Source organism: Gorilla gorilla, chromosome 16, assembly GCF_029281585.2.
Source record: "Gorilla gorilla gorilla isolate KB3781 chromosome 16, NHGRI_mGorGor1-v2.1_pri, whole genome shotgun sequence".
Taxonomy (NCBI): Eukaryota; Metazoa; Chordata; class Mammalia; order Primates; family Hominidae; genus Gorilla; species Gorilla gorilla.
Genome location: NC_073240.2, coordinates 78293670 through 78320766, shown reverse-complemented (window position 1 = coordinate 78320766; position 27097 = coordinate 78293670). Strand labels below are relative to the sequence as shown.

At 38.8% G+C, this 27097-nt stretch overlaps 2 protein-coding genes across 50 annotated transcripts in view; one reads left to right on the top strand and one right to left on the bottom strand.

Annotated features, from left to right (window-relative positions):
* The window catches only part of HMG20A (high mobility group 20A), a 65275-nt gene extending 61392 nt beyond the window's left edge, over positions 1 to 3883 (bottom strand). The window contains exon 1 of the mRNA XM_004056583.5: positions 3135 to 3883. The gene's annotated coding sequence lies outside the window, so the exon portion shown is untranslated. The remainder of the gene's footprint in view (positions 1 to 3134) is intronic.
* A 60-nt stretch (positions 3884 to 3943) lies between these two features.
* Positions 3944 to 27097, top strand: part of PEAK1 (pseudopodium enriched atypical kinase 1) — a 310954-nt gene continuing 287800 nt past the window's right edge. For 20 of the 49 annotated variants that reach the window (XM_063699068.1, XM_063699062.1, XM_055363884.2 and 17 more), the window contains exon 1: positions 3971 to 4144. The gene's annotated coding sequence lies outside the window, so the exon portion shown is untranslated. Of the gene's footprint in view, positions 4145 to 27097 lie in introns of all 49 variants that reach the window. The other 29 variants (XM_063699084.1, XM_063699088.1, XM_063699087.1 and 26 more) reach the window with 8 other exon arrangements.

Below are 27097 nucleotides of genomic sequence, written 5' to 3'. Positions count from 1 at the left end.
GCTGCTTCTTTACCCAGTCTGAACAACGATCATAACATAGATCTTATTTAGGAATACCAAGGGAGCAAAATTCTAGTTTTAATTTGTAAATTAGAGAGTAAACTACAGTAGAATATGAATATTTGGCCGTATTTACTGTATTCAAAGTCCTTGAGAACAGTGACTGGCATATAGTAGACACTCTAAACTTTTGCTTAAATAATGAAAAGTCACGTAAGGGGTATTCTCATTTGAATACCTGTGAAGGCTATGAAATAAAGACAGCAAAGCAGTAAGGTGAAAAACCATTCAGGTTCTTAAGATACTTTCTTTAATCCTCAACCCTATGGCAAAAACAACAACAAAAACAAACCACCACCAAAACGACAAACAAGGAAAGCAACAGTTGCAAAACATTAGCCTGATTTTATAAAGAAAAGTAGATGAAAGAATGAAAAGACACTTCCGTATTATGTATAACATCTCTGTGGATAATCGAATTTCAGTCAGATGGAATCCAGAATTGTGACCTACGGTCTTAATATTTCAAACTGCTGTGAGCAGTGTATCCAATGACTGTCTCTGGAAAAGAAAATGGTTATCTAATCCAAGTATTTGAAAAAAAGATTTGACACTTTCTTTGTTATATATATATGGCAAGTAATGGAATGAAATCTCAAATTCATTAACTTGAAGTAACAGTACATGTACAAAAATATTAATTCTTTAAATTTTGATACTATATTTCTATTAAACATGCAAAGAAAACTGCACAAAGGGCATTAAGAAAAAAAAAAACCTTTGGAGGACAGCAAGCCTCTCTAAAGAAACATTTTTAAAAAGAATAAAAACAGGTTCTATGGACCTTCCCTCTCTATTTTTCACAAGCTTTTCTAATATTTCTTCTTTGATGGAACCAATGAATAACTGCCACTTATCACAAAATACCTTCTTTCAGATAGGTACTTTATATATTGCTTTCTTCTAAACAGTTCTTCAAGCTGCTCAAGTCTTTCAGCTGCAACAATTTTTCTTATTTCTATTATACTGTGTTTCTTCCATGGAGTATCATAAAGACCAATTTAATAAAGACAGTTTCCAAAAGGCAATATTACTCTATCTCAATCAGTATTTTAACATGATATTCTCTATTTTTTTCATTTAGTTCTACAATCTTTCCATACTTCAATAATTCCTAACACTACAGTTTCATTTGTCAGGGTGACCATATTATATTTTCTTCTATATTACATTAATATAGAAGATAGTGAACACTTTTTCTTTAATCAATTAATTCTTACTTTGGGCAGTCTACATGTTCCTAACCTATTAATAACCACAAAGACAATGTTTTATCTTGCTTTTTCAGTCAACTACTGCAGCAATTGTGTGGTCTTTCAAAATATAAATCATACTTGATTTTAAGGTCTTAGATTCTTTTTTAAAAGTGACCACAGAAGACTAAAACATGTATTTTTTTTTTACTGTAATATTTGGTTTAAAACATATTTTCTAATGACCTCTAACCCAAACAGCTATTTATTTATTTATCTATTTTTGAGACGGAGTCTCACTGTCGCCCAGGCTGGAGTGCAGTGGAGCGATCTTGGCTCACTGCAACCTCCGCCTCCCGGGTTCAAGCAATTCTCCTGCCTCAGCCTCCTGAGTAGCTGGGACTACAGGCACACGCCACCACGCCCAGCTAATTTTTGTATTTTTAGTAGAGACGGGGTTTCACCATGCTGGCCAGGCTGGTCTCGAACTCCTGACCTTGTGATCTGCCCGCCTAGGCCTCCCAAAGTGCTGTGATTACAGGCGTGACCAACCAGCTTTTTAAAAAAACTATTATAGAATTAAAATAATCGCAGAGTCTGAGGCTAGATTAAGTACAATCCCAAAAGAAAAAGTACACAGGCCTTATTACTTCAAAAATTCTTGCAAGACAATACAGTTCTAGGTTCACTGATATATATCCTAAAATTACTAACATTATTCAGATTTCACAAAGTAAGCTTCAAATAGATTGATTCCTTCAATACACAGACACACACCCCTCTAAGTATTGTGTTATCTGACAACAGAAGCCAAGGAATCAAAATTATTGAGTGTTTATTACCGCCTCACATATAGTTTATTAAAAATGAGCCACTGAAAACCAGAAAGTTCTTATTGATCTTTTGTCCTTTGTGAGCCAACTTTTTCCTGTTTAGAATCTGAGCTGAGTCTCATGACCCTTGCTTTATACTTTAAAACCACAAAGAACAGATACCATTTAAAAATCAGTGATGAATTAAATTACAAAGGAGGAAAATGTAATAAAATACAACTTTCACAAATGTTACGTGTAAGCTACACATAAGAATTTTTAAGGCTGAAGAAGCTGTTCTCAGGCACAGGGCAAAACCCGTAGCCCAAAATCAACAGGCCTAATAATTTAAGATGTCAATTTTATCAGTTAAGGTAACATCAAATTTGAGTACTTCAGTGTGATACTTTCATTCTGCTAAGATGAAAATGCCCTAGATTTTATGTAAAATATTCAGTCCCCTAAATAAAAAGTTATCTCCTTAAAAGAGAAGCTAGATTTCCTGTTGCATGTCAAGGCAGAGGGCACCACACTTCACCCAGCCAAGGCTGGACTTGAGTAGCAATTCATCAGTCACACAAGCTATGTCGTCTTGCAGAGGTGCATAGAGATTTTTAACAAGGGCTTTCGAATTCTTTGAAGAAAACAGACAATTTTGCTGGGGAGGAAATGCTCCATCTTCCACGTGGAAAGAAACTCATAAATTCTGACTGCAGGTTGGTGTTCAGCACAACTTGGAATAATCTAACTTTTCACATAAAACACAATCCCCAAGCTGCAAGATAATGTCTCCGCGAATGGCACCAAGCACCACCTTTTCAAGCCCTCACCAGCACTGGAAGTGGGTTGGACACCCCCAAACCTTCACCACCCCCCCACAGGAAGTGAGGGTGTCCCCCCTCCCCAGGACGGCCTTCCTCCCCTCCCCCAACCGGAAGTTGAGGCGCCCCCATTCAGCCGGCCTCCAACCGAGACAAACCAGTACCACCACCACCAAAAGAGGGGTGATCTTCAAGGGGTGAAGGGCATCTCGACTGGGGCCACCCCCAAGCTCGCCTTGCTTACTGACCTGCTGACGACAAGGGCAGGAAGGGGCCTAGGGCCAAAAGAAAGTCCCTTGCACAGAGGACAATTCCCTCAGCCCCTCTCAATCGCCTTCACTTCACGCACTCGTCGTCTCACAGCTGGACAAAAATTCTTCCGCAGCACTTCATTTTGGTGTCCTTTCCTTTTCTTTACTTAATCTCTTAACCACCTTTCCACAGGTAACTCCTCTTACCGCATAGCATTTACAATTGCTCCGGTGAGGAGACAAATGAAATATTTTCCACGGTACCTTCACAAAAATGAAGGGATTATTTTGCCCCAATGCGGCGAAGGACTACGTGGTTACGCAAGGTGAGCCTTATTTTCGTGGAGGTTTCTGGGAGATGTAGTTTTTTTTTTTTTATTGCGAAGGCCCCCAGAAAGTAGAAGAACTGAAATTGGTCATGACTACATATTAGCGTCCTCGAAAACATATTCTGTATTCGATGACGGCTGACCTAGCGGGCCCCGACGCCCAAATGGGCCCAGACTCCCCTGGTCTTTTCCTCTGCGGCTTAATCGAACCCAAATTTTCCCTCACGCGGGCCCAAGGTCTCGGCAGCCCCGCCCCTTGTCTTAGCCCCGCCCTCCGCAGCCAATCAGGCGCCCTTTAGGTCTGGTCCTCTGGAGGTTGGAAGGCAGAGAGGAGGGGCCTGGCGGTGACTCCTCCCGCTGGGGCTGAGGGAGACCTGGGAGACGACCGGGGCCCGTGAGCGCGCGCGTGCTCACGGCTCCAGGAGCGCGGCGAGCGGGCGAGGGCGCGCGCGGAGGGGCGGCGCGCGGGGCCGAGAGGAGGCGGGCAGGCTGGTGGGCTGGGCGGGCGGCGGGCGGCGGGCGGCCGGCCGGGAGCGCGCGGTGGACTCGGCCGCTGCGAGTAGTTAGTTAGTTGTTGTTAGTCAGTGTCAGTTGCTCGGCGGCGGCGGCCGTGGTCACCAGGAAGGGGACGGGACGGACGGTGATGGTGGTCGCTGCGGCGGCGTGTGCGCCCCTCAGGTAACAGCGGCCCGGCTGTCCGCGTCCCCTCGGTTGTCTTCTACTCACGCGCCGGCTGTGGGACCAGGGTTGAGGGCGCTGACCCGGGGGAATCCGGGCGGGGCGGCGCGGGTTCTGGGTGGCGGCGCGGATTCTGGGTGGCGCCGCCGCCGGGGCTCTGGCGGCCGGTGCGTCCCGCCCGGCGCGGGCTCTAGCTCCCCGGCCACCCCCGCGCCCCGCCGGTGCCGCGCGCCCCCTGCCGCCCCTGCCCCCTCCCTCGGCGGCGGCCCCGGGAGCGCGACGCCCCCCAGAGGAAGGAAAGTTGGGACCTGCCGCGAGGGACGCCCCCGGGCGCGGCTGGGAGGTTGCGGGGGAAAGTGAAGCCTGGAGGAGCTGGACGCGGGGAGGCCGGGGCAGGAAGGGCTTCTCTGGCTCCTGCCGGGTCCACACGGTCAGCCCGCTCCCGCACCCGGGAGCATCGGCGCAGCCTCGCCGGCAGCGTCGGGACGGAGCCGGATGGCTCCCTGCCTGCTCCCTTCGCGCCGCGGCTGGGGAGCCCGCGAACGTGTGGGCTGGCGGGGTCGTTTGGGGGTTGTGAGTGGTTCGGCTGCTCAGTTTTTTTCTTTTCTGCCCTTTGACTCATCCGTTCTTGCAACTTTTTTTTCCTTCTTCGATGGGGACTTGCCGTCTGAACCGCGTCTGCCCCCTCCCCTCTCGTCGCATGCACCATCCGTCTGGGAGCTTGATTTCGTTTTTTCCTCCTTTGGCTACGTTAAAGATTGCTGAGAGCACCGGGAGAGACCCTCCTCCCCCGCCTGCCTCTGGCCTGTTAAATGTTACTTTTTGCGATTCGTTGTTTTTTAAAGATCCAAGTTCAGGAATTTGAGAGCTGTGGAATGGAGTTATTGGAAGGCTGGCGTTGAGGGGGTAGTGATGAGTTAGAGGAAAACTATGATTTCATCTTTATTGGCCTTGCTATAGAAAACCTAATTCATTTTTTTTCTGCCTCTGTTGAATGTGGTAAGATCATACGTTGAATTAAATACTTAGAGACTTACATAAAAGACTATTTTTAGGTCATTGGATGATGTACGTGAACAGCTTTTCACCTGAGTTGGGATTGCCTTGAGGATTCTGTTTTGGGGCCTACCTACTGATTTTTGTTCAGCCACAGCGTCTTTTTTTTTTTTTTTTTCCCCCGATAAATGAAGTGATGTAGTGATGTGTGTAGTCAGAGAACCCATATTGCTCTCTGCAGTGTGGAAGTGAAAAACGTGAATTATCCACCGGGGTAAAACTTTCCATGAGCAATCTTGGATACTCACTTCATGATGGCTTCTCTCGTAATCTCAGAGCATTTCTAGATAGCTCAATTCACTGACGACCCTAATTACTTTCTGACTTGCCTGGGACTTCTCTTTGGTGATTTATTTAGTAAACTGTAATGGCAGATATGGTACATTTTCTTGGCTTCAAAGTTGAGGGTTATAGCCTCAGCCCAGAGATGAACAATGGAAGTAGAAGTCATAGCATTGCTAGTGAATTTTGGATATGACCAACTCACAAACTATGTGAAAAAACAAACATCCCCTTTTCATTGCTGTCGGGGGGGAAAGGGAAATATTTTATCATGTCTTTATTTTGGATTCTCTAACATGACTACATTATGTGGGAAAAAATGTCAAATTATTTTCTTTAAGGCTTTTTAATGTGTGTTCCTTCTTTTCCCTCACTACCCCCCCACTCCTGTCCCAACTTAGAGGCTAAAATTTATGTGTGACTGTGTTCTAGGGTTGGAAGAGAAATGTTTTGGTGAAAGAAAAAGATAAGATCACTTTGAGCTATTATGATACCTCAACTATTCGTTTTATCCAGTTGATAGTACACAGAAACTTTCACAATAATGTTTGTAGCCTATTAACATTCAAAATTCATTTTTAAGAGTACCCTGAAGGCCCATGAAGAAATAATGCCACTTCATAACTGTTTGCCGACAATCACATTAAAAAATATGTTCCTGGAATGCATTATACGTGTACTCATATAAACATTTATCTTTGTACATTTATGGTAATGTAAATATTTAAGTCTGAGAGCTTAAAAACTTTTATTTGCTTATTTGCATACATGTTTTTCAACATCTAGCAGTGCCAGCCATATTTGCCAAATAAGCATCAGCTATAAATTCATGCTTTGGCACATTTCATGTAATAACTTTTCTAAATTGTTCCGTGGTGAAGCATCATGAGATTAGCATTTGTTTCATGAGAGAGATTTGTTGTTCTTTTTAACTGTACTGATGTGCTGTTTAAGTGGAACAGGTGCTGGGCCCTAGCCATTTGTGTTGATACCTGCCAAATCATACCCTTTTGTTGGATGGGTTGTTTAAGTAATTTAGGAACCAAACTGTGGCCCCTGGTATGCCAAGTGTGAGTACAAGGCTCCATATCAGTGTTGCAAATCCGTGTTTTCAGTGTAAGAGGCAGATGTGTGTGATGAGCGTTATTCTGTCGTTTGCTGATCTCTTTACTGTGATTCCTACCGCTTGCCCCCCTCCCACCCCGCCCCGCCCCGCCCCGCATCCCCCCACCCCACTCTCCTTCCTAGTCCTTTCATTACTAAAGCTCCTGGTACTTTCTAGGTTCCCTCAAGGCTGGTTTGTTTTCCTTAGTGAAGTAGAAATCCTAGTAACCTTCAGGCCAGGAATAGATAGTTTACATTTGTTTGACAAATGTTTGAGTACCTTTTAAGTGCCAGGCATGGTGGTAGGTAGGACCTGAGTATTGCAGAATATGAGATTCCTTTTTGCAAGGAGTTTACAGTTGAGGAGGAGAAGATAGGTGATAACCAATAATTATAGTATGACAGGGGCGTGCACACATTCCTATGGATGGAAGCACAGAGGAGGGGTAGCTGACTCAGACTTGGGGGGATGGGTGGAGGGTGTCTAGAATGCATCTTAGAGTGTTACCTGAGCTAATCTTCAATAATAGGTAAGAGTTAACTAGGTCCAGAAAGAGGGAAAGTACATCTTATACCAGTGCTGTCCTATAAAATTTAATACAAGCCACAAATATGTTACATATACAATTTAAAATTTTCTAGTAACCACATTTTAAAAAGTAAAAAGTGAAATTAATTTTAATAATATAAACTCAGTATATCCAAAATATCATTTCAACATGCCTTCAGTATAAAAAGTAATATTGAAATATGACATTTCCATTTTCATACTGTCTTCAGAATCTGGTGCATAATTTTCTACTGTTTTCAGAATCTGGTATGTAATTTACACTTATAGCACATCTCAATTTGGACAACTACATTCACATACTCAATAGCTGCAGGTGAGTGGACAGCAGCAGCACAGCTTTAGAACAGGGGTGGATGAAGTAATAAGCCAAATCAATGATTGTCTTGTGAACCAAGTTAATAACTTTAACTTAATTCCAAAAGTTGCGGGGATTTAGTGGGGAAAAAAAATTATGCTGTGGTAGAATCAGATTTGTATTTTAGACCTGCCATTTTGACAGTGAAGTGAATATTGAATTAGAGAGGGACAAAACTGGAAGCAAGGACCAGTTAGGAAGCTATTCCTGGTGAGAAATGATGAAGAGTGTAGAAGAGGGAGTGGCTCTATGAGAGATTTAGGAAGTATTATTAACGGGACAGGATAAATCTATTTAGATTATAGAATTGAGCAAGATTGAAGATTTTGGATGATTCCTACATTTCTGTTGTGATCCGCTGAGTAGATTGGGCAAGCAGCTGAAGAGAAGCCAACCGTCTGTGCCAGACAGACCAAAGATGAAAAAAGGAAATAGAGATTTGTCATGGAAGCTGAGGGAGAATATTATTTCAAGGGCTGGGAGTGGTCAACACTGTATCCTGCCTCCAAAAGGAAAAGTAAGATAAAGACCGAATGAAGTCTCTGAGACTTGGTGATTAGAATGTCTTTTATAACTTCAGCTAGAGCACTTAGCTACATTGTAATGCATGGGGGTGGGTGTTGAAAAGTGAATGACAACTGTAAGTGTAGCTAATTGAGAGGGGTACAATGTTTTCAACAAAGGACTCTGAAGGAGTCTGTAAGCAGGGGGAGCTACTTGGGATTTAGAGAATCTTGGACATGCTTAATGTGAGCCTGGAAAGAGCCACTGGAGAGGGAGAAACTGAAGAAGAGTGTATATGTGTGTGTTTGGTGGGCGTGGGAGACTGGCTGGTGGATGGAGACAGGGATTTGAAGGTAATAAGGAATGGGATCCAGGGCGTAGGTAGAGAAGTTGGTCTTAAGTAGAAGGTAGTCTCACTTTTCCAGTGAGCAGAAAGGAAGGAGATGGATGGCAATGTAAATAAGTTTGTAACTGACAGGGCAGGAAGGAAGAGTTGATGACATGTCTTGTGTAATTTTTGATCATCTGCTAAGAGTGAAGGGAACGTGGTAGAATAGGAGTTTTTAAACAATGTATGTGAGGCCAAGTGCTGTGGCATGTGCCTGTAGTCCCATCTACTCAGTAGGCTGGGGCAGGAGGATCGCTTGAACCCAGAAGTTGAAGGCCAGCCTGGGCAACATAATGAGACCCTATCTCTTAAAAAACACACACACAAACAAAAAAGCCAGGTAAAATTAATCCACCCCTGTGAAAGGAATGGAAAAAAAGGAAGTCTGTAGTTTATACATACTCTTTATAAACGGCTTCCAAGGGAATGGCTAACAGCGGATGGGGTGGAGGTAAGGGAGAGAGAGGTAGACAGACACATGACTAGGAAACTGAAGAAGGATTGTTAGTTACATGACTAGGAAACTGAAGAAGGATTGTTAGTTAGCATTGAGGACCTGTTTATTTCAGATTGTAGACCTCACATTTGTAGCAGTACCAATTTGCGTGGTTGATTTTTCTCCAGCAGTGAGTGATCAGACTATCTGAAGAAACTATTTAATACTCTCAAGAACCTTATGAGTTATGTATTGTTATTGTTACTCTCCTTGTTTGTAAGATGAACAGCTTGGGTTTAAATTCTGCCCAGGCTGTTATCTGCTGCTTTGTAGATATCTGTTTGGTAGAGATATCTGAAGGACAGTTGGTTGAGGGAATTAATGATATTGAGTATTGTAGCTCTACTGAGGAACTATGGAGTCCTCCTGGATTATGAGCTGGAAGCCTGTAAGGAGGTGATCCAGTTGGGAGAAAATGAGGAGCGTGAAATGCTAGAAGTCAGTGTGAAGCTGTAGAGCAAATGAAGAGCAAATAATACTAGCTTCTATTTGTGGAGTACCTCCTATGTGCTAGACACTTTAATACCTAATTCTGATCCTAACACTAACTCAACAATGTTGTTATTTACCTTATATTATTTCCTTTGTTCTCCTTCAGATGAAGAAACTGAGGATTAGAAAGGTTAAATAACATATTCAGACACACCCTGTCAAGTGATGGAACCAGGATTCAAAGCCCATTCTTTCTTGTCCAAACCATGTTCGTTTCAAGTCGGAGGATAAGATAGAAAATACAGTAATTGGGCCTGGCACAGTGGGTCATACCTGTAATCCCAGCACTTTGGGAGGCCAAGGTGGGTTGAGGTCAGGACATTAAGATCAGCCTGGGCAAAATGGTGAAACCCCGTCTCTTACAAAAAAAAAAAAAATACAAAAAATTAGCTAGGCATGGTGGTGCACGCCTGTAGTCCCACCTACTCAGGAGGCTGAGGTGGGAGGATCACTTGAGCCTGGGAGGTTCAGTCTGCAGTGAACTGTGATTGTGCCACTGCACTCCAGCCTGGGTGACAGAGCAAGACCCTGTCTCAAAAAAAAAAAAAAAAGAAAGAAGGAAAGAAGGAAGGAAAGACAGAAGGAAAGGAAGGAAGGAAAGAGAAAGAAGGAAGGAAAGAAAGAAAAGAAAGAAAATGCAGGCTGGGTGTGGTGGCTTATTCCTGTAATCCCAGCACTGTGGGAGGCTGAAGTGGGAAGATCGTCTGAGCCCAGGAGTTTAAGACCAGCCTAGGCAACATAGGGAGGCCTCATCTCTAAAAACCATAATAAATTAGCCGGGTGTGGTGGCATGTGCCTGTGGGCCTAACTACTTAGGAGGCTGAGGTCAGAGGATCACTTGAGCCTGGATGGTAGAGGCTGTAGTGAGCCATGATTGCACCACTGCACCCCAGTCTGGGCAACAGAGTAAGACCCTGTCTCAAAGAAACGAACAGAAAAACTGCTGCTATATACTCTTCACCTGGGTTCCTCTAATGTTAACATCCTACATAAGCATGGTGCATTTATCAAGCTAAGAAATTAGTATTGGTGCGATGCTTCAACCAAGCTTCAAACTGCTTTAATATTTTACCAGTTTTTCTAGTATTCTTTTTCCATTCTGTTATCCAAACCTTGATATTGCATTGCTTTAGTTGTCATCTTTGTCTCTTCCAATGTGTGGCAGTTTCTTGGTCTTTTCTTATCTTTTATAACCTTGACACAAGTATTTTGTAGAATGTTCTTCAGTTTAGGTTTGTCTGATGTTTTCTCATGATTAGATTGGGGTTATGGATTTTGGGGGAGAGTACCGCAAAGGTGAAGTGCCCCTATTGTTTCATACAGGAGGTGCATGATATCAAATAATTTATCACTTGTGATCACTCTGTTACGGTGGTTTCTGCCAGGTTTGTCCACTGTAAAGTTACTATTTTTCCTTTCCCATAGTCCATGCACTAGAAACAGGTTGCTAAGTTTAGCCCACACTTAAAGGGATGGGAATTAAACTCCACTTCCTGGAGGGAGAAGTATAAAAGAATTTGTGGACATATATTAAAACCACCACAGTAATTGGTAAATATTTTGAGAGAGCTACTTTGAGGCTTTGCCAGTATCCTGTTTCTGCCCACTAATTTTAGCATTCATTAGTGGATCTTGCCTGCAGCAATTATTGCTGTGGCTTCTGAAGGTACTTTTTTTTATTTTCCTCATTCTTTCTACATTTATTAATTGGAATTCTTCTATAAGGAAGGTTTTCCCTTCTATCTAATCATTTATCTCAGTTCAAATTCATAGATATTTATTTTATTCTTAGTGTTAGAATTAAATGCTATCATTATTTTGTTGCTCAAATTATTCCAGTTTTGGGCCTTGGGATCTCTTTTAGGTCTACTTCTGTGTCCTTTTGGCATATTTCTATCCTTTTTTAATGCATATGTACATGCACACTTCTTTATTCTCTGACACTACCACATGCTTCAGGTTCATCTTGTTTTTTTTTCCTACCTCAGCCCTAGAATCAATTATTTCTCTAAGGAACCTTGGTTCCTTTCATTGGAGGATGATATTTTGAAGCCAAGATCTGGATGCTAAGTGTGCTCATTGCTGTGGAGTATCATTGCTCCTAGACTTTCTCCGTGGAAAGAACTAGGAAATGCATGTATGTATACTAATCCACGTATCCATGTACAATTATGTAAAAATCTGTATTTCTGTATATAAAAATATAAATATACTGATTGTCTGTGACTCTAACTGGATATGTTTTGATACAAATAGATTTACTGATGGATTGGATGTAGAATGTGAAAAGAAAAGAGTAATGGATCACTCCAAGGTTTTTGACTTGAGCAACTGGAAGGATAGAGTTGTCATTAATAGAAATGAGGAAGACTTGAGGACGGTGCAGAGCAGGTTTTTGGGGAGAGTTTAGGAGTTCTGTTCTAGACTGGTTAAGTTTTTGAGATGTCTAATAGACATGCTAAGTAATAGAGATATTAAGTCAGCAGTTGAACATGGGAATCTAGAGTTCAGAGAAGAATGGTCCAGGTTACATTTGGGACTTGTCAGTATAGATTAGATCACCTGAGGAGTGAGGGTAGCTAGAGAAGAGAAGAAATTTAAGGACTGGCCCATGGGGCATTCCAGTCAGAGAGATAAGGAGGAGCAGTTCTACATAATGATAAGGGCTGAGGTGTGGTTATAGGGTGGATTTCATATCGTTAATAAACACTTAATACCTATTATTTGCAAGATACCAAGTTGTGTTTGGGGTTAACATCACTCCCTCCATAAATTTATAAGACAAATTACAGACTTAAAAAGAGAATAGCAGTAGAAGGCCACATACCTGATAAAGATATAAAGTACTAGGGGCTGGGTGTGGTGGCTCATGCCTGTAATCTCAGCTTTTTTGGAGGATGAGGCGGGAGGATCACTTGAGGCCAGGAATTTGAGACCAGCCTGGGTAGTGAGACCCACCCTCAACCCCCATCTCTACAAAAAGTAAAAAAATATTAGCTGGGTGTGCTGGCCCATGCCTGTTTTAGCTACTTAAGTGGCTGAGGCAGGAGGATTACTTGAGTCCAGGAGTTCAAGGCGGCAGTGAGCTATGATCGCACCACTGCTCTCTAGCTTAGGTGACATCGCAAGACTGTATTAAAAAAAAAAGATATGAAGTACTAATGAAGCTTATTAGAGAATGTGGACATAAGAAACTATGAACTCAAGTATGTGTCAGCTATATTTAAACACCGATGTAAGCATGTGTCCGTCAAGAAACTTGTCAAGGCTTTATGTACACACTAGTAATTATCAACCAGTAGAAGTTTCTCCATATGTTAACATTAATTTCGTAGGTTGTTTCTGTTCTTGCTCCCTTTCCATTATTAGGTCTTGGGTTGTTAATTGTGCCTGTAGTCATTGGCTATCAATTAAGCCACTCAGTGAACTGGTGAGGAGTGTTTCTGCTGCCCTCGACTTTTTAACTTTTGGTTCTCTGCTACCTTTTCACAATCGATAGGATTTAACTTCAGACTGCATACAATCAAATGTTTCCATTTACAAGCAGGGTTGTAAATCAAGCAGGGTTGGCCTTACCATCTTCCGTGAATTTGCCCCCCCCCCCTTTTTTTTTAACTATTTCTTTCACATGTGGTCTTAGACATTCACATTTATCATCTGGTTATTAAAGTCAAACCCAAAATAACAATTTTAGAATTTAAAAAATAATTACAACATGTAGCCTGGTAAACCAAAGTTTTAGTAAAACATTTTAATTTCAACCCCTTTGCATTAAAAATAGGTAGGCTTTCATTGCCAGCTGATAAGAGGTGGTAGTATGGCATGAGGCAGGCAAATAGCACCTATCTAGTAATTATTTAAGTGTCAGTCACTCTTTAGGAACTACAAGAAAAATAACAGGTGTATCTACTTTGTAGGATAGGGGGCAGGTAATTGCAGGATTCCATTCTTATTTCTACCTCCGAATAGTTGACAAAGCTATTATCCAGGTTTATGGACCAGTGTGTTGTATTTATTAGTTGTGAGAAATCTGAGCATATTTATATGCTGAGTGGAAAGAGCCAATGCATTGAGTGCAAAGACTGTATCTTATTAGCACAGTTCCTAACAAGTAGTGGATATTCAAATATTTGTTGAATGAAAGATTTCAATAAGGTACTTTACCCTTATAAAATTTAAGACATGAAGATTTATTTAGCTTGTTCAAGAAAGCTGAAGATATTAAAAATTTTCATTGTTTAAGTCAGAGTTAGTGTAAAACAAAATAAATCTGTAAGGTAACATCCTCATTTTAGGCCAAGCCAAACAAATCATACCACTTTGTAAAAACATGATCACGGACGGGTGCGGTGGCTCACACCTGTAATCCCAGCATTTTGGGAGGCCAAGGCGGGCAGATCACCTGAGGTCGGGAGTTTGAGACCAGCCTGACCAACATGGAGAAAGCCCGTCTGTACTAAAAATACAAAATTAGCTGGGCGTGGTGGCGCATGCCTGTAATCCCGGGAGGCTGAGGTAGGAGAATCACTTGGGAGGCTGAGGAGCTACTCAGGAGGCTGAGGCAGGAGAATAACTTGAACCCGGGAGGCAGAGGTTCCAGTGAGCTGAGATCATGGTGAGCCGAGACCATGCCATTGCACTCCAGCCTGGGCAAAAAGAGCGAAACTCTGTCTAAACACACACACACACACACACACACACACACACACACACACACACCAAAAAACAAAACAAAACAAAAAAACCATGATTACTGTCTTTCAAGTAGCTCATAACCTGCCCTCCAAGAATAGTCAAGAATTCTAGTTCAGAAGTCACACTGCCTGGATTTGAATTTACCAGCTCAGCCACTTCCTGGCCATGTGACTTTATGTTAGTTTCTTAACTGTGCTTCAGTTTCCTCATTTGTAAAATAAGGATAATACTTGTACTTACTTTATGGGGTTGTGAGGTGAAATTAGAATATATGTCATGCATATATACAAGTGTTCAGTTTTTAACTGTTATTCTAAAAATGCTAAGAGGCTAGTATCTTAAGGTTTTTTATTTTCTCAAAATTGCATATGCTGAGTGTTAAAGGAAAACAAATCCCTCTGTGAACAAGAAAAAACACTGACAGAAAGTATACCAGTATACTCATAATGATATGTTGAGACAGTGAGTAATGGGTTTTCTGCTTTTTGCCATCTCCATTTTTTCTTTTATTTTTTGAACAGATTTTTATTAAATGCTTAACTATAAGTCAAACACTGGGCTTTCATGAGCATGTTACTTTCTGAGAGTAAGCAACATTGTGGTTAAGAACATGGATTTGGGACCCAGACTGCCTGGAGCTGAATCTCATCTTTACCACTTATTAGCTGTGTGACCTTGGGAAAATCACTTTCTTTCCTGGTGCCTTAGTTTTCTTATCTGTAAAATGGGGGAAGTGATAGCATCAACCTCAGAGGGTTTTTAATGAGCTCATATTTGAAAAGTACTTAAAATAATGCCTGAAGCATAGTATCATGTGTGTGCTAAATAATATAAAAGATGATAGAAATATTCCATTTAAAAATAAAGATTTTAATTTTCCAGTACATTTATACTTTCACCCACATTGACAGGAGCACTTTTATTGTTTAAAGTTAGGGTCCCCTCTTAATTTTCAAAGTAGATTCAGTTTTGTTATTGCAAGGGAAGATGCCATGGTACCACTCTTAAATATTTTTGTGTTTGTTTGTTTTTGAGATGGGGTCTCACTCTGTTACTTAGGCTGGAGTGCAGTGGCATGATCATGGCTCACTGCAGACTTGACCTCCCGGGCTCAAACGATCCTCCGACCTAAGCCTCCTGAGTAACTGGGACCACAGGGGCATGCCACCACATCCGGCTAATTTTTAAAATTATTTTTTGGAGACAGTTTCCCTGTGTTGCCCAGGATCGCAAACTCCTGGGCTCAGGTGATCCTCCCGCCTCAGCCTCCCAAAGTGCTGCGATTGCAGGCATGAGCCATCACATCCTGCTTCAATTCTTAAATATTTTGGAATAATGAGTTGAATATTTCAAATGCTGAAAAACTGCCTTCTTTCTAGGCGTGCTACAATATTTGTAGATTTTATTTGAGTATGAAGTAGTTTTTTAATTGTGGAGGTTTGTGTGAAAGAAAAGTTAAGGCATTGGAGAAACAGTAGAAAATATCTTCCTAATGCCAGTTCTCTACTTCATTTGAAAAACTGTTTCTGCAGCAGTATTCCTAGACTGTTTTTTTTTTAAATTTTTATTTGATAGGTTTTCAGGGAACAGGTGGTGGTTGGTTACACAGATAAGTTCTTTAGTGGTGATTTCTGAGATTTTGGTGCACCCATCGCGAAGCAGTGTACGCTGTACCCCATGTGTACCCCTCACCCCCCTCCCACCCTTCCCCCTGTGTCCCCAAAGTCCATTTTATCATTCTTATGCCTATGCATCCTCATAGCTTAGCTCCCACTTAGAAGTGAAAACTTGTAAGTTCTCAGGTTTTCCATTTCCGAGTTACTTCACTTAGAATAATGGTCTCCATTTCCATCCAGGTTGCTGCAAATGCCATTATTTTGTTCTTTTTTATGGCTGAGTAGTATTCCAGGGTGTGTGTGTGTATGTGTGTATATATGTATATATATGTGTATATATGTATATATGTGTATATATGTGTCTATATGTATATATGTGTATATATGTATATATATGTGTGTATATATGTGTATATATGTATATATGTGTATATATGCGTATATGTGTATATATGTATATATGTGTATATGTGTACATATGTGTGTGTATATATGTGTATATATGTATATGTGTATATATGTGTATATGTGTATATATATGTGTGTATATATGTATATATATGTGTATATATATGTGTATGTATATATATCATGCTTTATCTACTCAGGCATTTGAGCTGGCTCCATTTTTTTTGCAATTGCGAATTGTACTGCTATAAACATGCCTGTGCAAATGTCTTGTTCATATGATGACTTCTTTTCCTCTGGGTAGATACTCAGGAGTGGAATTTGCTGGATCAAATGGTAAATCTACTTTTAGTTCTTTAAGGAATCTCCATACTGTTTTCCGTAGTGGTTGTACTAATTTACATTCCCACCAGCAGTGTAAAAAGTGTTCCCTTTCACCACATCCGTGCCAACATCTAATATTTTTTGATTTTTTGATTATGGCGATTCTTGCAGGAGTAAGGTGGTATTGCATTGTGGTTTTGATTTGCATTTCCCTGATTAGTGATGTTGAGCATTTTTTCATATGTTTGTTTGCCATTTGTATATCTTCTTTTGAGAATTGTCTTTCCATGTCCTTAGCCTACTTTTGATGGATTGTTTTTTTTCTTGCTGATTTGTTTGAGTTCCATGTAGATTCTGGATAGTAGTCTTTTGTCGGATGCATAGTTTGTGAAGATTTTCTCCCACTCTGTGGGTTGTCTATTTACTCTGCTGGTTATTTCATTTGCTGTGCAGAAGCTTTTTAGTTTATTTAAGTTCCGCCTATTTATCTTTGTTTTTGTTGCATTTGCTTTTGGGTTCTTGGACATGAAGTCTTTGCCTAAGCCAATATCTAGAAGGGTTTTTCCGATGTTATCTTTTAGAATTTTTATCATTTCAGGTCCTAGATGTACATCTTTGATTGATCTGGAGTTGATTTTTGTGTAAGGTGAGATGAGGATCCAGTTTCATTCTTCTACATGTGGCTAGCTAATTACCCCACACCATTTGTTGAATAGGGTATCCTCTTTCCACTTTGTTTTTTGTTTGCTTTGTTGAAGATCAGTTGGCTGTAGTATTTGGCTTTATTTCTTGGTTCTCTGTTCTGTTCAAATTGGTCTATGTGCCTATTTTTACACCAGTACCAGGCTGTTTTGGTGACTGTAGCCTTATAGTATAGTTTGAAGTTGGGTAATGTGACACCTCCAGATTTGTTCTTTTTGCTTAGTCTTGCTTTGGCTATGTGGGCTCTTTTTTGGTTCCATATGAACTTTAGGATCATTTTTTCTAGTTCTATGAAGAATGATGGTGGTGATTTGATGGAAATTGCATTGAATTTGTTGATTGCTTTTGGCACTCTGGTCATTTTCACAATATTTATTCTGCCCATCCACAAGCGTGGGATGTGTTTCCATTTGTGTCATCTGTGGTTTCTTTCAGCAGTGTATTATAGTTTTCCTTGTAGAGGACTTTCACCTCCTTGGTTAGGTGTATTCCTAAGTATTTTATTTTATTTTTTGCAGCTATTATAAAAGGGGTTGAGTTATTGATTTGATTCTCAGCTTGGCCGCTGTTGGTGTATAGCAGTGCTACTGATTTGTGTACATTGATTTTGTATCCTGAAACATTACTGAATTCATTTATCAGACCTAGGAGCTTTTTGGATGAGTCTTTAGGGTTTTCCAGGTATACAATTATATCATCAGTGAACAGTGACAGTTTCACTTCCTCTTTACCAATTTGGATGCCCTTTCTTTCTTTCTCTTATCTGGTTGCTCTGGCTAGGCTAGGCTGTTTTTCATTATTTGCCTTTTGGAATCTGGCTGCATCCATACTGCTAAACCTCAAAACTAAAGACTTCAAGTAAACCGCTGGGTCTTAATTCAGCTATTGGTCCTGAAGTTAAAAGAGCTTGTTCGTTTCCAGATTCAGTGAGGAAGGTATTATAATCTAAGAGTGATGAGAAAGACAAAAAACCTATAAAAATCTATTTTCTTCTATGCAGCATAACAGCAAACTTAAATGGTGTCTTACATACCTCTGCCCATACAAACGCAGCTTGTGAAATATTATCAGTGAATATGTAAATCACACCATAAGCAGCATAGAAATAATTTATAGATACAATGGTTTCTAATTTAGGGAGTTAGACCTCTGAATTCCTTAATTATTGACTTAGATTTTTAGGGAGTTAGACCTCTGAATTCCTTAATTATTGACTTAGATTTTATTCACATATTTTAAAATTAAATATATATAAATAAAATTTGAATCTCATAAATGCAACTTGTAGTTGTCAGTTGTCTAGCAAAAAATCTTGTCCCTAGGAAAGGATATGTTTTGTATTCTTTTGTAAAAGGCAGTGACAGGGCTTTATTAAGATGTGAATGCTTATCTTCTCTTATCTTCTGTGGGCCTTCATCGTCTGGATTTTTATGGGCTTGCTGTCTTACTAGAAGACTGACTCCTGCTATATGCAACGATTTCCCTCTAATTTTTTCTGTCCTTTTTGGCTGAAGATCTCAAGTGGAGTTTGATATTACACATTATACCACACATCTTTTAAAAATTAATAGCTTTTATGATAGGAATATAGTTCATTTTTGTTGTAGAAAAGTTGGAAAATGTAGAATAAGTAAAAAGGAGAAAATCTGTCATGCTACCATCCAGAGATAACTAGTGCTAATAATGTAATGCCCTTCTCCTCAGCCTTTTTGTGTATATATACATCTTAAAATACCTAATTGACCTCAGCCGGGCGTGGTGGCTCACGCCTGTAATCCCAGCACTTTGGGAGGCTGAGGCGGGCAGATCACGAGGTCAGAAGATCGAGACCATTCTGGCCAACATGATGAAACCCCATCCCTACTAAAATACAAAAACCTAGCCGGGTGTGGTGGCGTGCACCTGTAGTCCCAGCTACCCAGGAGGCTGAGGCAGGGGAATCGCTTGAACCCGGGAGGCGGAGGTTGCAGTGAGCCGAAATTGCACCACTGCACTCCAGCCTGCTGACAGAGCAAGACTCCGTCTCAAAAAAAAAAGAAAAAAAAAAACAACTAATTGACCTTATACTACATATAATAGGGATGTAGTTTATGTATCAGTTATAATGAATGCAGTAAAGTGGTCACACTGTGAAAGGCATACAGGAGCTGAGACTGATTGAGGAGAGAGCAGATTTATGTTCACTGCAGGAATTGGCATTTTTCTTTTTTTCATATTGCTAACATTCGATAAGTTCAATACATATTGAAGCAGCAGTACCTTTAATAATCTGATAACCTGCTCTTTTTTCTGATAATGTATCATAGACTTTATCATTAATAAATCCTACCTCCTACTCCTCCTATGATCATTCTCCGAATATGTTAGTAGAGCAGACTCTTTATAGTCTCGAAGAATATGTCTCAGATCTCTTGGGTATATCTTACAGCAGTGCTGTCCAATAGAAATAGTGCAAACCACATATGTAGTTTCAAATTTTCTAGTAGTCACATTTAAAAAAGTACAAAGAAGCAGGTGAAATTAATTTTAATGATATATTTTATTCTAGTATAAATTGTATATTGCAACATGCCATCAATATAATCAATTATTGAGATATTTTACATTCTATTTTTTCTGTCTTCCAAATCCAATGTATATTTTCCACTTAAAGCACATTTCACTTCAGACTGGCTGCATTTCAGATGCTTTGTAGCCACAGGTGGCTAGTATTAGCACAGTCCTAGAACATGGAATTTCCCCCCAGAAGATGCAATAAAATTGCAGGTATTCTGGAGAGGTATATGAGAAGAAAACAGCAAAGCCAAGTTACACCATGGATCCTGAACACTCACTTTGCTGTCTCACAAGATGTTAAACCTTTGCCTCAATAAAATTAGGTATTTCTATATTTATGGACCTTCATGTCACACAAGTGTTAAATCTGTAGTTGTCTAAAGGCCTATTGGATATATTATTTGCAGTAACTCTCAGAATGGTCAGTAAAATTGATTCTATATTCTAAAGTTCTGTTTTTAACTACCAGGTACTATGCTCATTACCTGAGTGATAAAATAATCTGTACCAAACCCTTGTGACATGCAGTTTACCCATGCAACAAACTTGTAAATGTATCCCCTGAACCTAAAAGTTGGAAATTAAAAAAAGTCATTCTGTTTCTAAAATGAATTTGTGGCATTGTAATAAATATGTGGCATGGGCATAAAGGTTAGGGATATAGTAGAATAGAATTGAATAAGCTTTTTTTTTAATTGAGTTTGTGGTCATGTGAAAAATATTCCTTAACATCTTACGCTTTATTTTTTTCCTGTAAGATGGAGATAATCCTGCCCTTTTTTCTTAATATGGTTTTGATTGTCAAATGAGATGAATGGAAACTAAAGGGATGTGTTTTATTCATCTTCATGTCCCCAGGACTTAGTATAGGGTATGATATATGAACATCCAACAAATATTAGACTCAGAGGCTGAATATATGTGAAAGAACTTTCTGAATAAATATGCTACCAGTGGAAGCTATTATTACTGTGCTTGATTTGTACTATTTCTTATTTAAGTTCTTTACTGGAATATGAGAACTCTTTAATAATTATTTACCCTTACAATCAATATGTAAGATTGCCCATCATGGTTGTATTTTTACTTACCCGTAATATTTTATTCATTGTATCTTGGCTGTAAATAAATATATTTCTAAAAATATGTCACTATCTTATTTTAAAACATGTTTAGCACTTAAATGTCTCTGCTTTTCTTCAGAGTAAACAATTTGAAATCTTGTTGTTGGTATTGGGAGATAGACTTGACTGCTTTCACCATACCCAATCAGCAGTTTGAGAGACAAATACAATCTCATTGGAGGCCAAGATGATAGAGGCAAAGTAGCAGTATTTTAAATCCTGAATATGGTTCTAGTAACCAGAAAAGGCTCCAATTTAGAAAGGGTTTCTTATTTCTATAATGATGAGAGAAACTCCATCTTTTTCTTCTGCAATGGGATGCAACATTTCATCATTGCTTAGAGTGGAAGTATAACAAAATCATAATGCAAGAGCAATAATGTCTACCCAGAACTGCATTTCAAAGTGATCTTCATGAAAACATAAGCTTTTTCTGGCCTCAGCTATGAGTTTCTGCAACTGCCCACTCACTGAGTCATCTGTAGCAATTGAAAGTTTAGATATTTCCCATTCGTTAGGGTATTTTTTTTTCATACAACGTGGCTTTTATCTATCCTGAATGAAGTAAGCAAGATTCATATAAAATGGCATGTGCAGTATGAAAGTCTGCTTTATTGTTTCCTGGGAATAAATGAAGAACTTTAGAAAGCAGTTGAATATTATCAGTGTACTAGGAACCATTAACTAAACGATACACTATGGGAGTAGTTGGCACAGTTTTCTGTTTTCATTATATTCCCCCACTTTGTACCTTCATTCAAAACTGGAGCATATCTTTCATTATTTGATGACAGAAAGATAATCAGGTTAAACTTGATTTTTTTCTTCTTTTTCTTCACATGATAATTATATACTAATAATTTTAACATGTAATATTTTAAATATTGAGAAAATATGGCATGTTACTAAAAGATATGCAGTAACATTGAAGACCATTTGGCTAAATAAATGGGTGATATGTTGATTGAATGAAATAATTGGTCTCATTTAAAGAGGAGAAGAAGGAACTTGCCTCTTTTCCCTTGATTTATTGCCTTGATCTCCTTTTCTCCCCGATGTCTAGATATGCATTTTAAAGCAATTCTATTACTGAAAATCCTCTGCTTGTTTTTGTTCCATTCTGAATTTTACTGTTTGTTGTTGTGCTTAGGCACAAGGGAAGAGGATTGAAATCTGGCTCTTTTTTTTTTTTTTTTTTTTTCCCGAGATGGAGTGTCCCTCTTGGCTCACTACAACCTCTGCCTCCTGGGTTGAAACAATTATCCTGTCTCAGCCACCATAGTAGCTGGGATTACAGGTGTGTGCCTCCACGCCCAGTTAATCTTTGTATTTTTAGTAGAGCTGGGGTTTCACCATGTTGGCCAGATTGGTCTTGAACTCCTTACCTCAGGTGATCTGCCCACTTTGGCCTCCCAAAGTGCTGGGATTACAGGCGTGAGCCACTGTGCCTGGCCCTCCTTTTCTTTAGTCTTGCTACTTCTGTATCTTGCTTCTGCCCATTCTTAGCATAGAAAATATAATAAAGCAAGATGTACCTAATGGCTACTTGTAATCATGTTGTAAATAATTTTTATTGGAACTTTAAAATTCCAATACAGATCAGCAAAAGCTCTCTAAGAAAGTAAAACTGGCACCTTTAATGTATACCAAATTGCATTTCATGCATTTGACATTATGCTCTGTGTTAATTTTGAGTTCTTTCGTGGCAATGTCTGTTGAAGTTCTAATGAATAACATTCTGTGGAAAATACAAAGATATGTTCGTAGCTGATTTGGGAATTTAATTGAGCTATGAGCTACAATTTTTGTGTTGAGTTTTTTAAGAAACAAAAGAAATGTGATTTTAGGTGAGTATTGTTCTTCTTATACTCTTAAAAATTGTATTATGACTAGTGCAGATTGACTGTCATGGTGTCTGGTCCTTGGGTATCATTTCTAGGAAAATGTTGAAAGAACAAGAAAAAGTATTCTTAATTAGTGCTAAAATGAAACCACTGCTTAAATTGCCAGCAAATTAGACATCTATCAGGAAAGGAAATAGTATGTACAGCAAAAGCAAGGGAGAAGAAAAGTTGCTCATTTATATGGTGATTATTTTGGAGGTAGTAGTTTGCAGTTTGATGATATTATTGTGAACCATTAATCTGTAGGACACATTTATTATAAATGAGTTACAGGGTATGTGTGAAAGCAGTTTTTATAGTATCCAGCCTACTTCTAGTGGGTAGAATGTGGGTTTTTAAAGTGTAAGAGTTTTTTCTTCTGATGTACCCCTTTTAAAATTTAAGATTTCTAAATTTATGCCATTTATTGTATATATTGGGTTTTGTTGGATCTAAATGTTTTGTCAGTTATTCTGACATAAACAATACACAAGATTGTTATGTAGTGTTTGAAATAGTAAGGACCAAATGCAAAATCTTGATTATTTATCTCATTTTAGAGATTAGAAAAATGTTTTAAATTGAGCAAGTGATAGACGAATAATATCTCAGAAAAATTCAAACAATATATTGAAAAAGAAGACAAATCTTCCTTCAATATTTTTCTATTTACCTTCCAGAGGTAATCATTGCAGTCAGCTATGATATCTTTCCAAGCATTGTAGTGTATATATGTAGTTTTATTTTGTGTCTGCATTTTTAATATATTGCAAAGGTTGTTCTACATTCCACCTCCTATCTCAATATTAAATATAGATGCTCCTCAACTTATAATGGGATTATATCCTGATAAATTCATCCCCATGAGTTCAATTGTTTTAATTTTTAGATCCCACAAATAAGTGAGAGCATGCAAAGTTTGTCCTTCTCTGCTTGGCTTAGTTCACATAACATAATGACCTCCATTTCCATCCATGTTGTTGCATATGTCAAGATCTCATTCTTTTTTATGGCTGTATAGTACTCCATTGTGTATATGTACCACATTTTCTTTATCTGTTTCTGTTGATGGACATAGGTTGCTTCCAAATCTTAGCTATTGTGAATAATGCTGCAGTAAACATGGGAGTGGAGATATCTCTTTGATATACTGATTTCCTTTGTTATGGGTATATACCTGAGAGTGGGATTGCTGGATCATATGGTAGCTCTATTTTTGTTTTTTTTGAGGAATGTCCAAAAACTTTCTCCATAGTGATCGTACTAATTAATTTACATTTCCCCAAACAATGTGCATGGGTTCCCTTTTCTCCACATTCTTGCCAGCAGTTATTATTGCCTGTCTTTTGGATAAAAGCCATTTTAACTGGAGTGAGAGGATATCTGATTGATTTTGCATTTCTCTGATGATCAGTGATATTGAACACCTTTTCATAGATCTATTTGCCATTTGCATGTTTTTTGAGAAATGTCTATAGAGATCTTTTGCCCATTTTAAAATCAGATTAGTAGATTTTTTCCTATAGAGTTGTTTGAGCACCTTCTATATTCTGGTTGTTAATCACTTGTCAAATGGGTAGTTTGCAAATATTTTCTCCCATTCTGTGGGTTATCTGTTCACTTTATTGATTGTTTTCTTTGCTGTGCAGAAGCTGTTAAACTTGATGTGATCCCATTTGTCCACTTTTGCTGTGGTTGCCTGTGCTTATGGAGTATTATTCGAGAAATGTTTGCCCAGTCCAATGCCCTGGAGAGTTTTCCCAGTGTTTCCTTGTAGTAGTTTTATAGTTTGAGGTCTTAGATTTAAGTCTCTAATTCATTTTGATTTGATTTTTTGTGTATGGTGAGAGATAGGGGTCTAGTTTCATTCTTCTGCCTATGGATAGCCAGTCTCCCCAGCACCATTTACTGAAGAGACTGTCCTAATATATGTTCTTGGCACCTTTGTTAAAAATGAGTTCACTGTAGATGTATGCATTTGTTTTTGGGTTCTCTATTTTGTTCCACTGGTCTGTGAGTTTATTTTTAATGCTAATACCATGCTGTTTTAGTTACTATAGCATTGTAGTATAATTTGAAGTAAGGTAATGTGATTCCTCCAGTTATGTTCTTTTTTTCTCAGCATAGCTTTGGCTATTTTGGGTCTTTGTGGTTCCATATAAATTTTAGAATTTTTTTTTTCTATTTCTATGAAGAATGTCGTTGGTATATTGATAGACATTAAATTGCCTATTGCTTTGGGTAGTATGGACATTTTAACAATATTGATTCTTCCAGTCCATGAAGAATCTATAGATTGCTTTAGGTTGTGTGGACATTTTAACAATATTGATTCTTCCAATCCATGAACATGGTATATCTTCCCATTTTTTAGTGTCTTCTTCCACTTATTTCATCAATGTTTTATAGTTTTCATTGTAAGGATCTTTCACTTCTTTGGTTAAGTTAATTCCTAGGTATTTTATTTATTTGTAGCTATTGTAAATGGGATTGCTTTCTTGACTTTTTTTTCAGATTTTTTGCTGTTGGCATGTAGAAATGCTACTTTTTTTTGTATGTTGGTTTTGTATCCTACAACTTTACTGAATTTATTAGTTATAATAGTTTTTTGGTGGAATCTTTAGGTTTGTCCAAATATAAGATCATGTCATCTACAAACAATGATAATTTGACTTCTTTCTTTCCAATTTGGATATTCTTTATTTCTTTCTCTTGTCTGATTGCTCTAGCTAGGACTTCCAGTATTATTTTGAATAACAGTGGTGAAAGTGGGCATCCATGTGTTCCAGACCTTAGAGGAAAGGTTTTCAGTTGTTCTCCATTCAGTATGATACTAGCTGTGGTTCCGTCATATATGGCTTTTATTGTGTTGAGGTATGTTCCTTCTGTACCTAGTTTTTTGAATTTTTTTTATCACGAAGGAATGTTGAATTTTAGCAAATGCTTTTTCAGCATCCATTGAAATGATCATATGGTTTTTGTCCTTCATTCTGTTAATATGATGTATCACATTGATTGATTTGCGTATGTCAAGCCATCCTTGCATCTTCAGGTTAAATCCCACTTGATCATGATGAATGGTCTTTTTAATGTGTTGTTGGATTCAGTTTGCTAGTATTTTGTTGAGAATTTTTGCATAAATGTTCATCAGAGATGTTGGCCTGTGTCTTTTCTTTTTCTTTTTTTTAAATGTGTCTTTGTGTGGTTTTGGTATCAAGGTAATACTGGCCTCATAGAATGAGTTTGGAAGCATTCCTCCTCCTCTATCTTTCAGAATAGTTTGAGTAGCATTCATGTTAGTTCTTCTTTAAATATTATGTAGAATTCAGCAGTGAAGCTATTGAGTCCTGAGCTTTTCTTTGCTGGATGACTTTTTATTATAGCATTGATCTCATTATTTGTTTTATTTTATTTTATTTATTTTTTTGAGATGGAGTTTTGCCTTGTTGCCCAGGCTGGAGTGCAGTGGCACGATCTCGGCTCACCGCAACCTCCGCCTCCTGGGTTCAAGCGATTCTCCTGCCTCAGCCTCCTGAGTAGCTGGGATTACAGGCATGTGCCACCATGCCTGGCTAATTTTTTTTTTTGTATTTTTAGTAGAGACGGGGTTTCTCCATGTGGGTCAGGCTGGTCTCAAACTCCCGACCTCAGGTGATCTGCCCACCTTGGCCTCCCAAGGTGCTGGGATTACAGGCGTGAGCCACTGCACCTGGCCTTGATCTCATTATTTGTTATTGATCTGTTCAGGTTTTGGGTTTCTTCATGATTCAATCTTTGTAGGTTGTATGTGTGTCGGAATTTGTCCTTTCTAGGTTTTCCAATTTATTGACGTATGGTTACTCATAGTAGCCTCTAATGAGCCTTTGAATTTCTGCAGTATTGGTTTTAATTTCTTCTTTTTCATCTTTTATTTTATTTATTTGAGTCTTCTTTCTTTTTTTCTTAGTCTCCTAAAGGTTTGTCAGTTTTATCTTTTGAAAAAACCAACATTTCATTTCATTGATTTTTTTTTGTTTCTATTTTATTTATTTCTTCTCTGATCTTTATTATTTCTTCTACTAATTTTGGGTTTGGTTTGCTCTTGCTTTTCTAGTTCTTTAAGTTGCATTGTTAGCTTGCTGATTTGAAATTTTTCTGTTGTTTTTATATAGGTGATTATAGCTGTAAATCTTCCTTTTGGTACTGCTTTCACTATATCCTATAGGTTTTTGGTATGTTGTGTTTCTATTATCATTTGTTTCAAGAAGTTTTACATTTTTTCTTAATTTCCTCATTGACCCACTGGTCATTCAGGAGCATATTGTTTACTTTCTATGTGTTTATATAGTTTACAAAATTCCTCTTGTTATTGATTTCTGGTTTTATCCCATTGTGGTCAGATAAGGTACTTGATATAA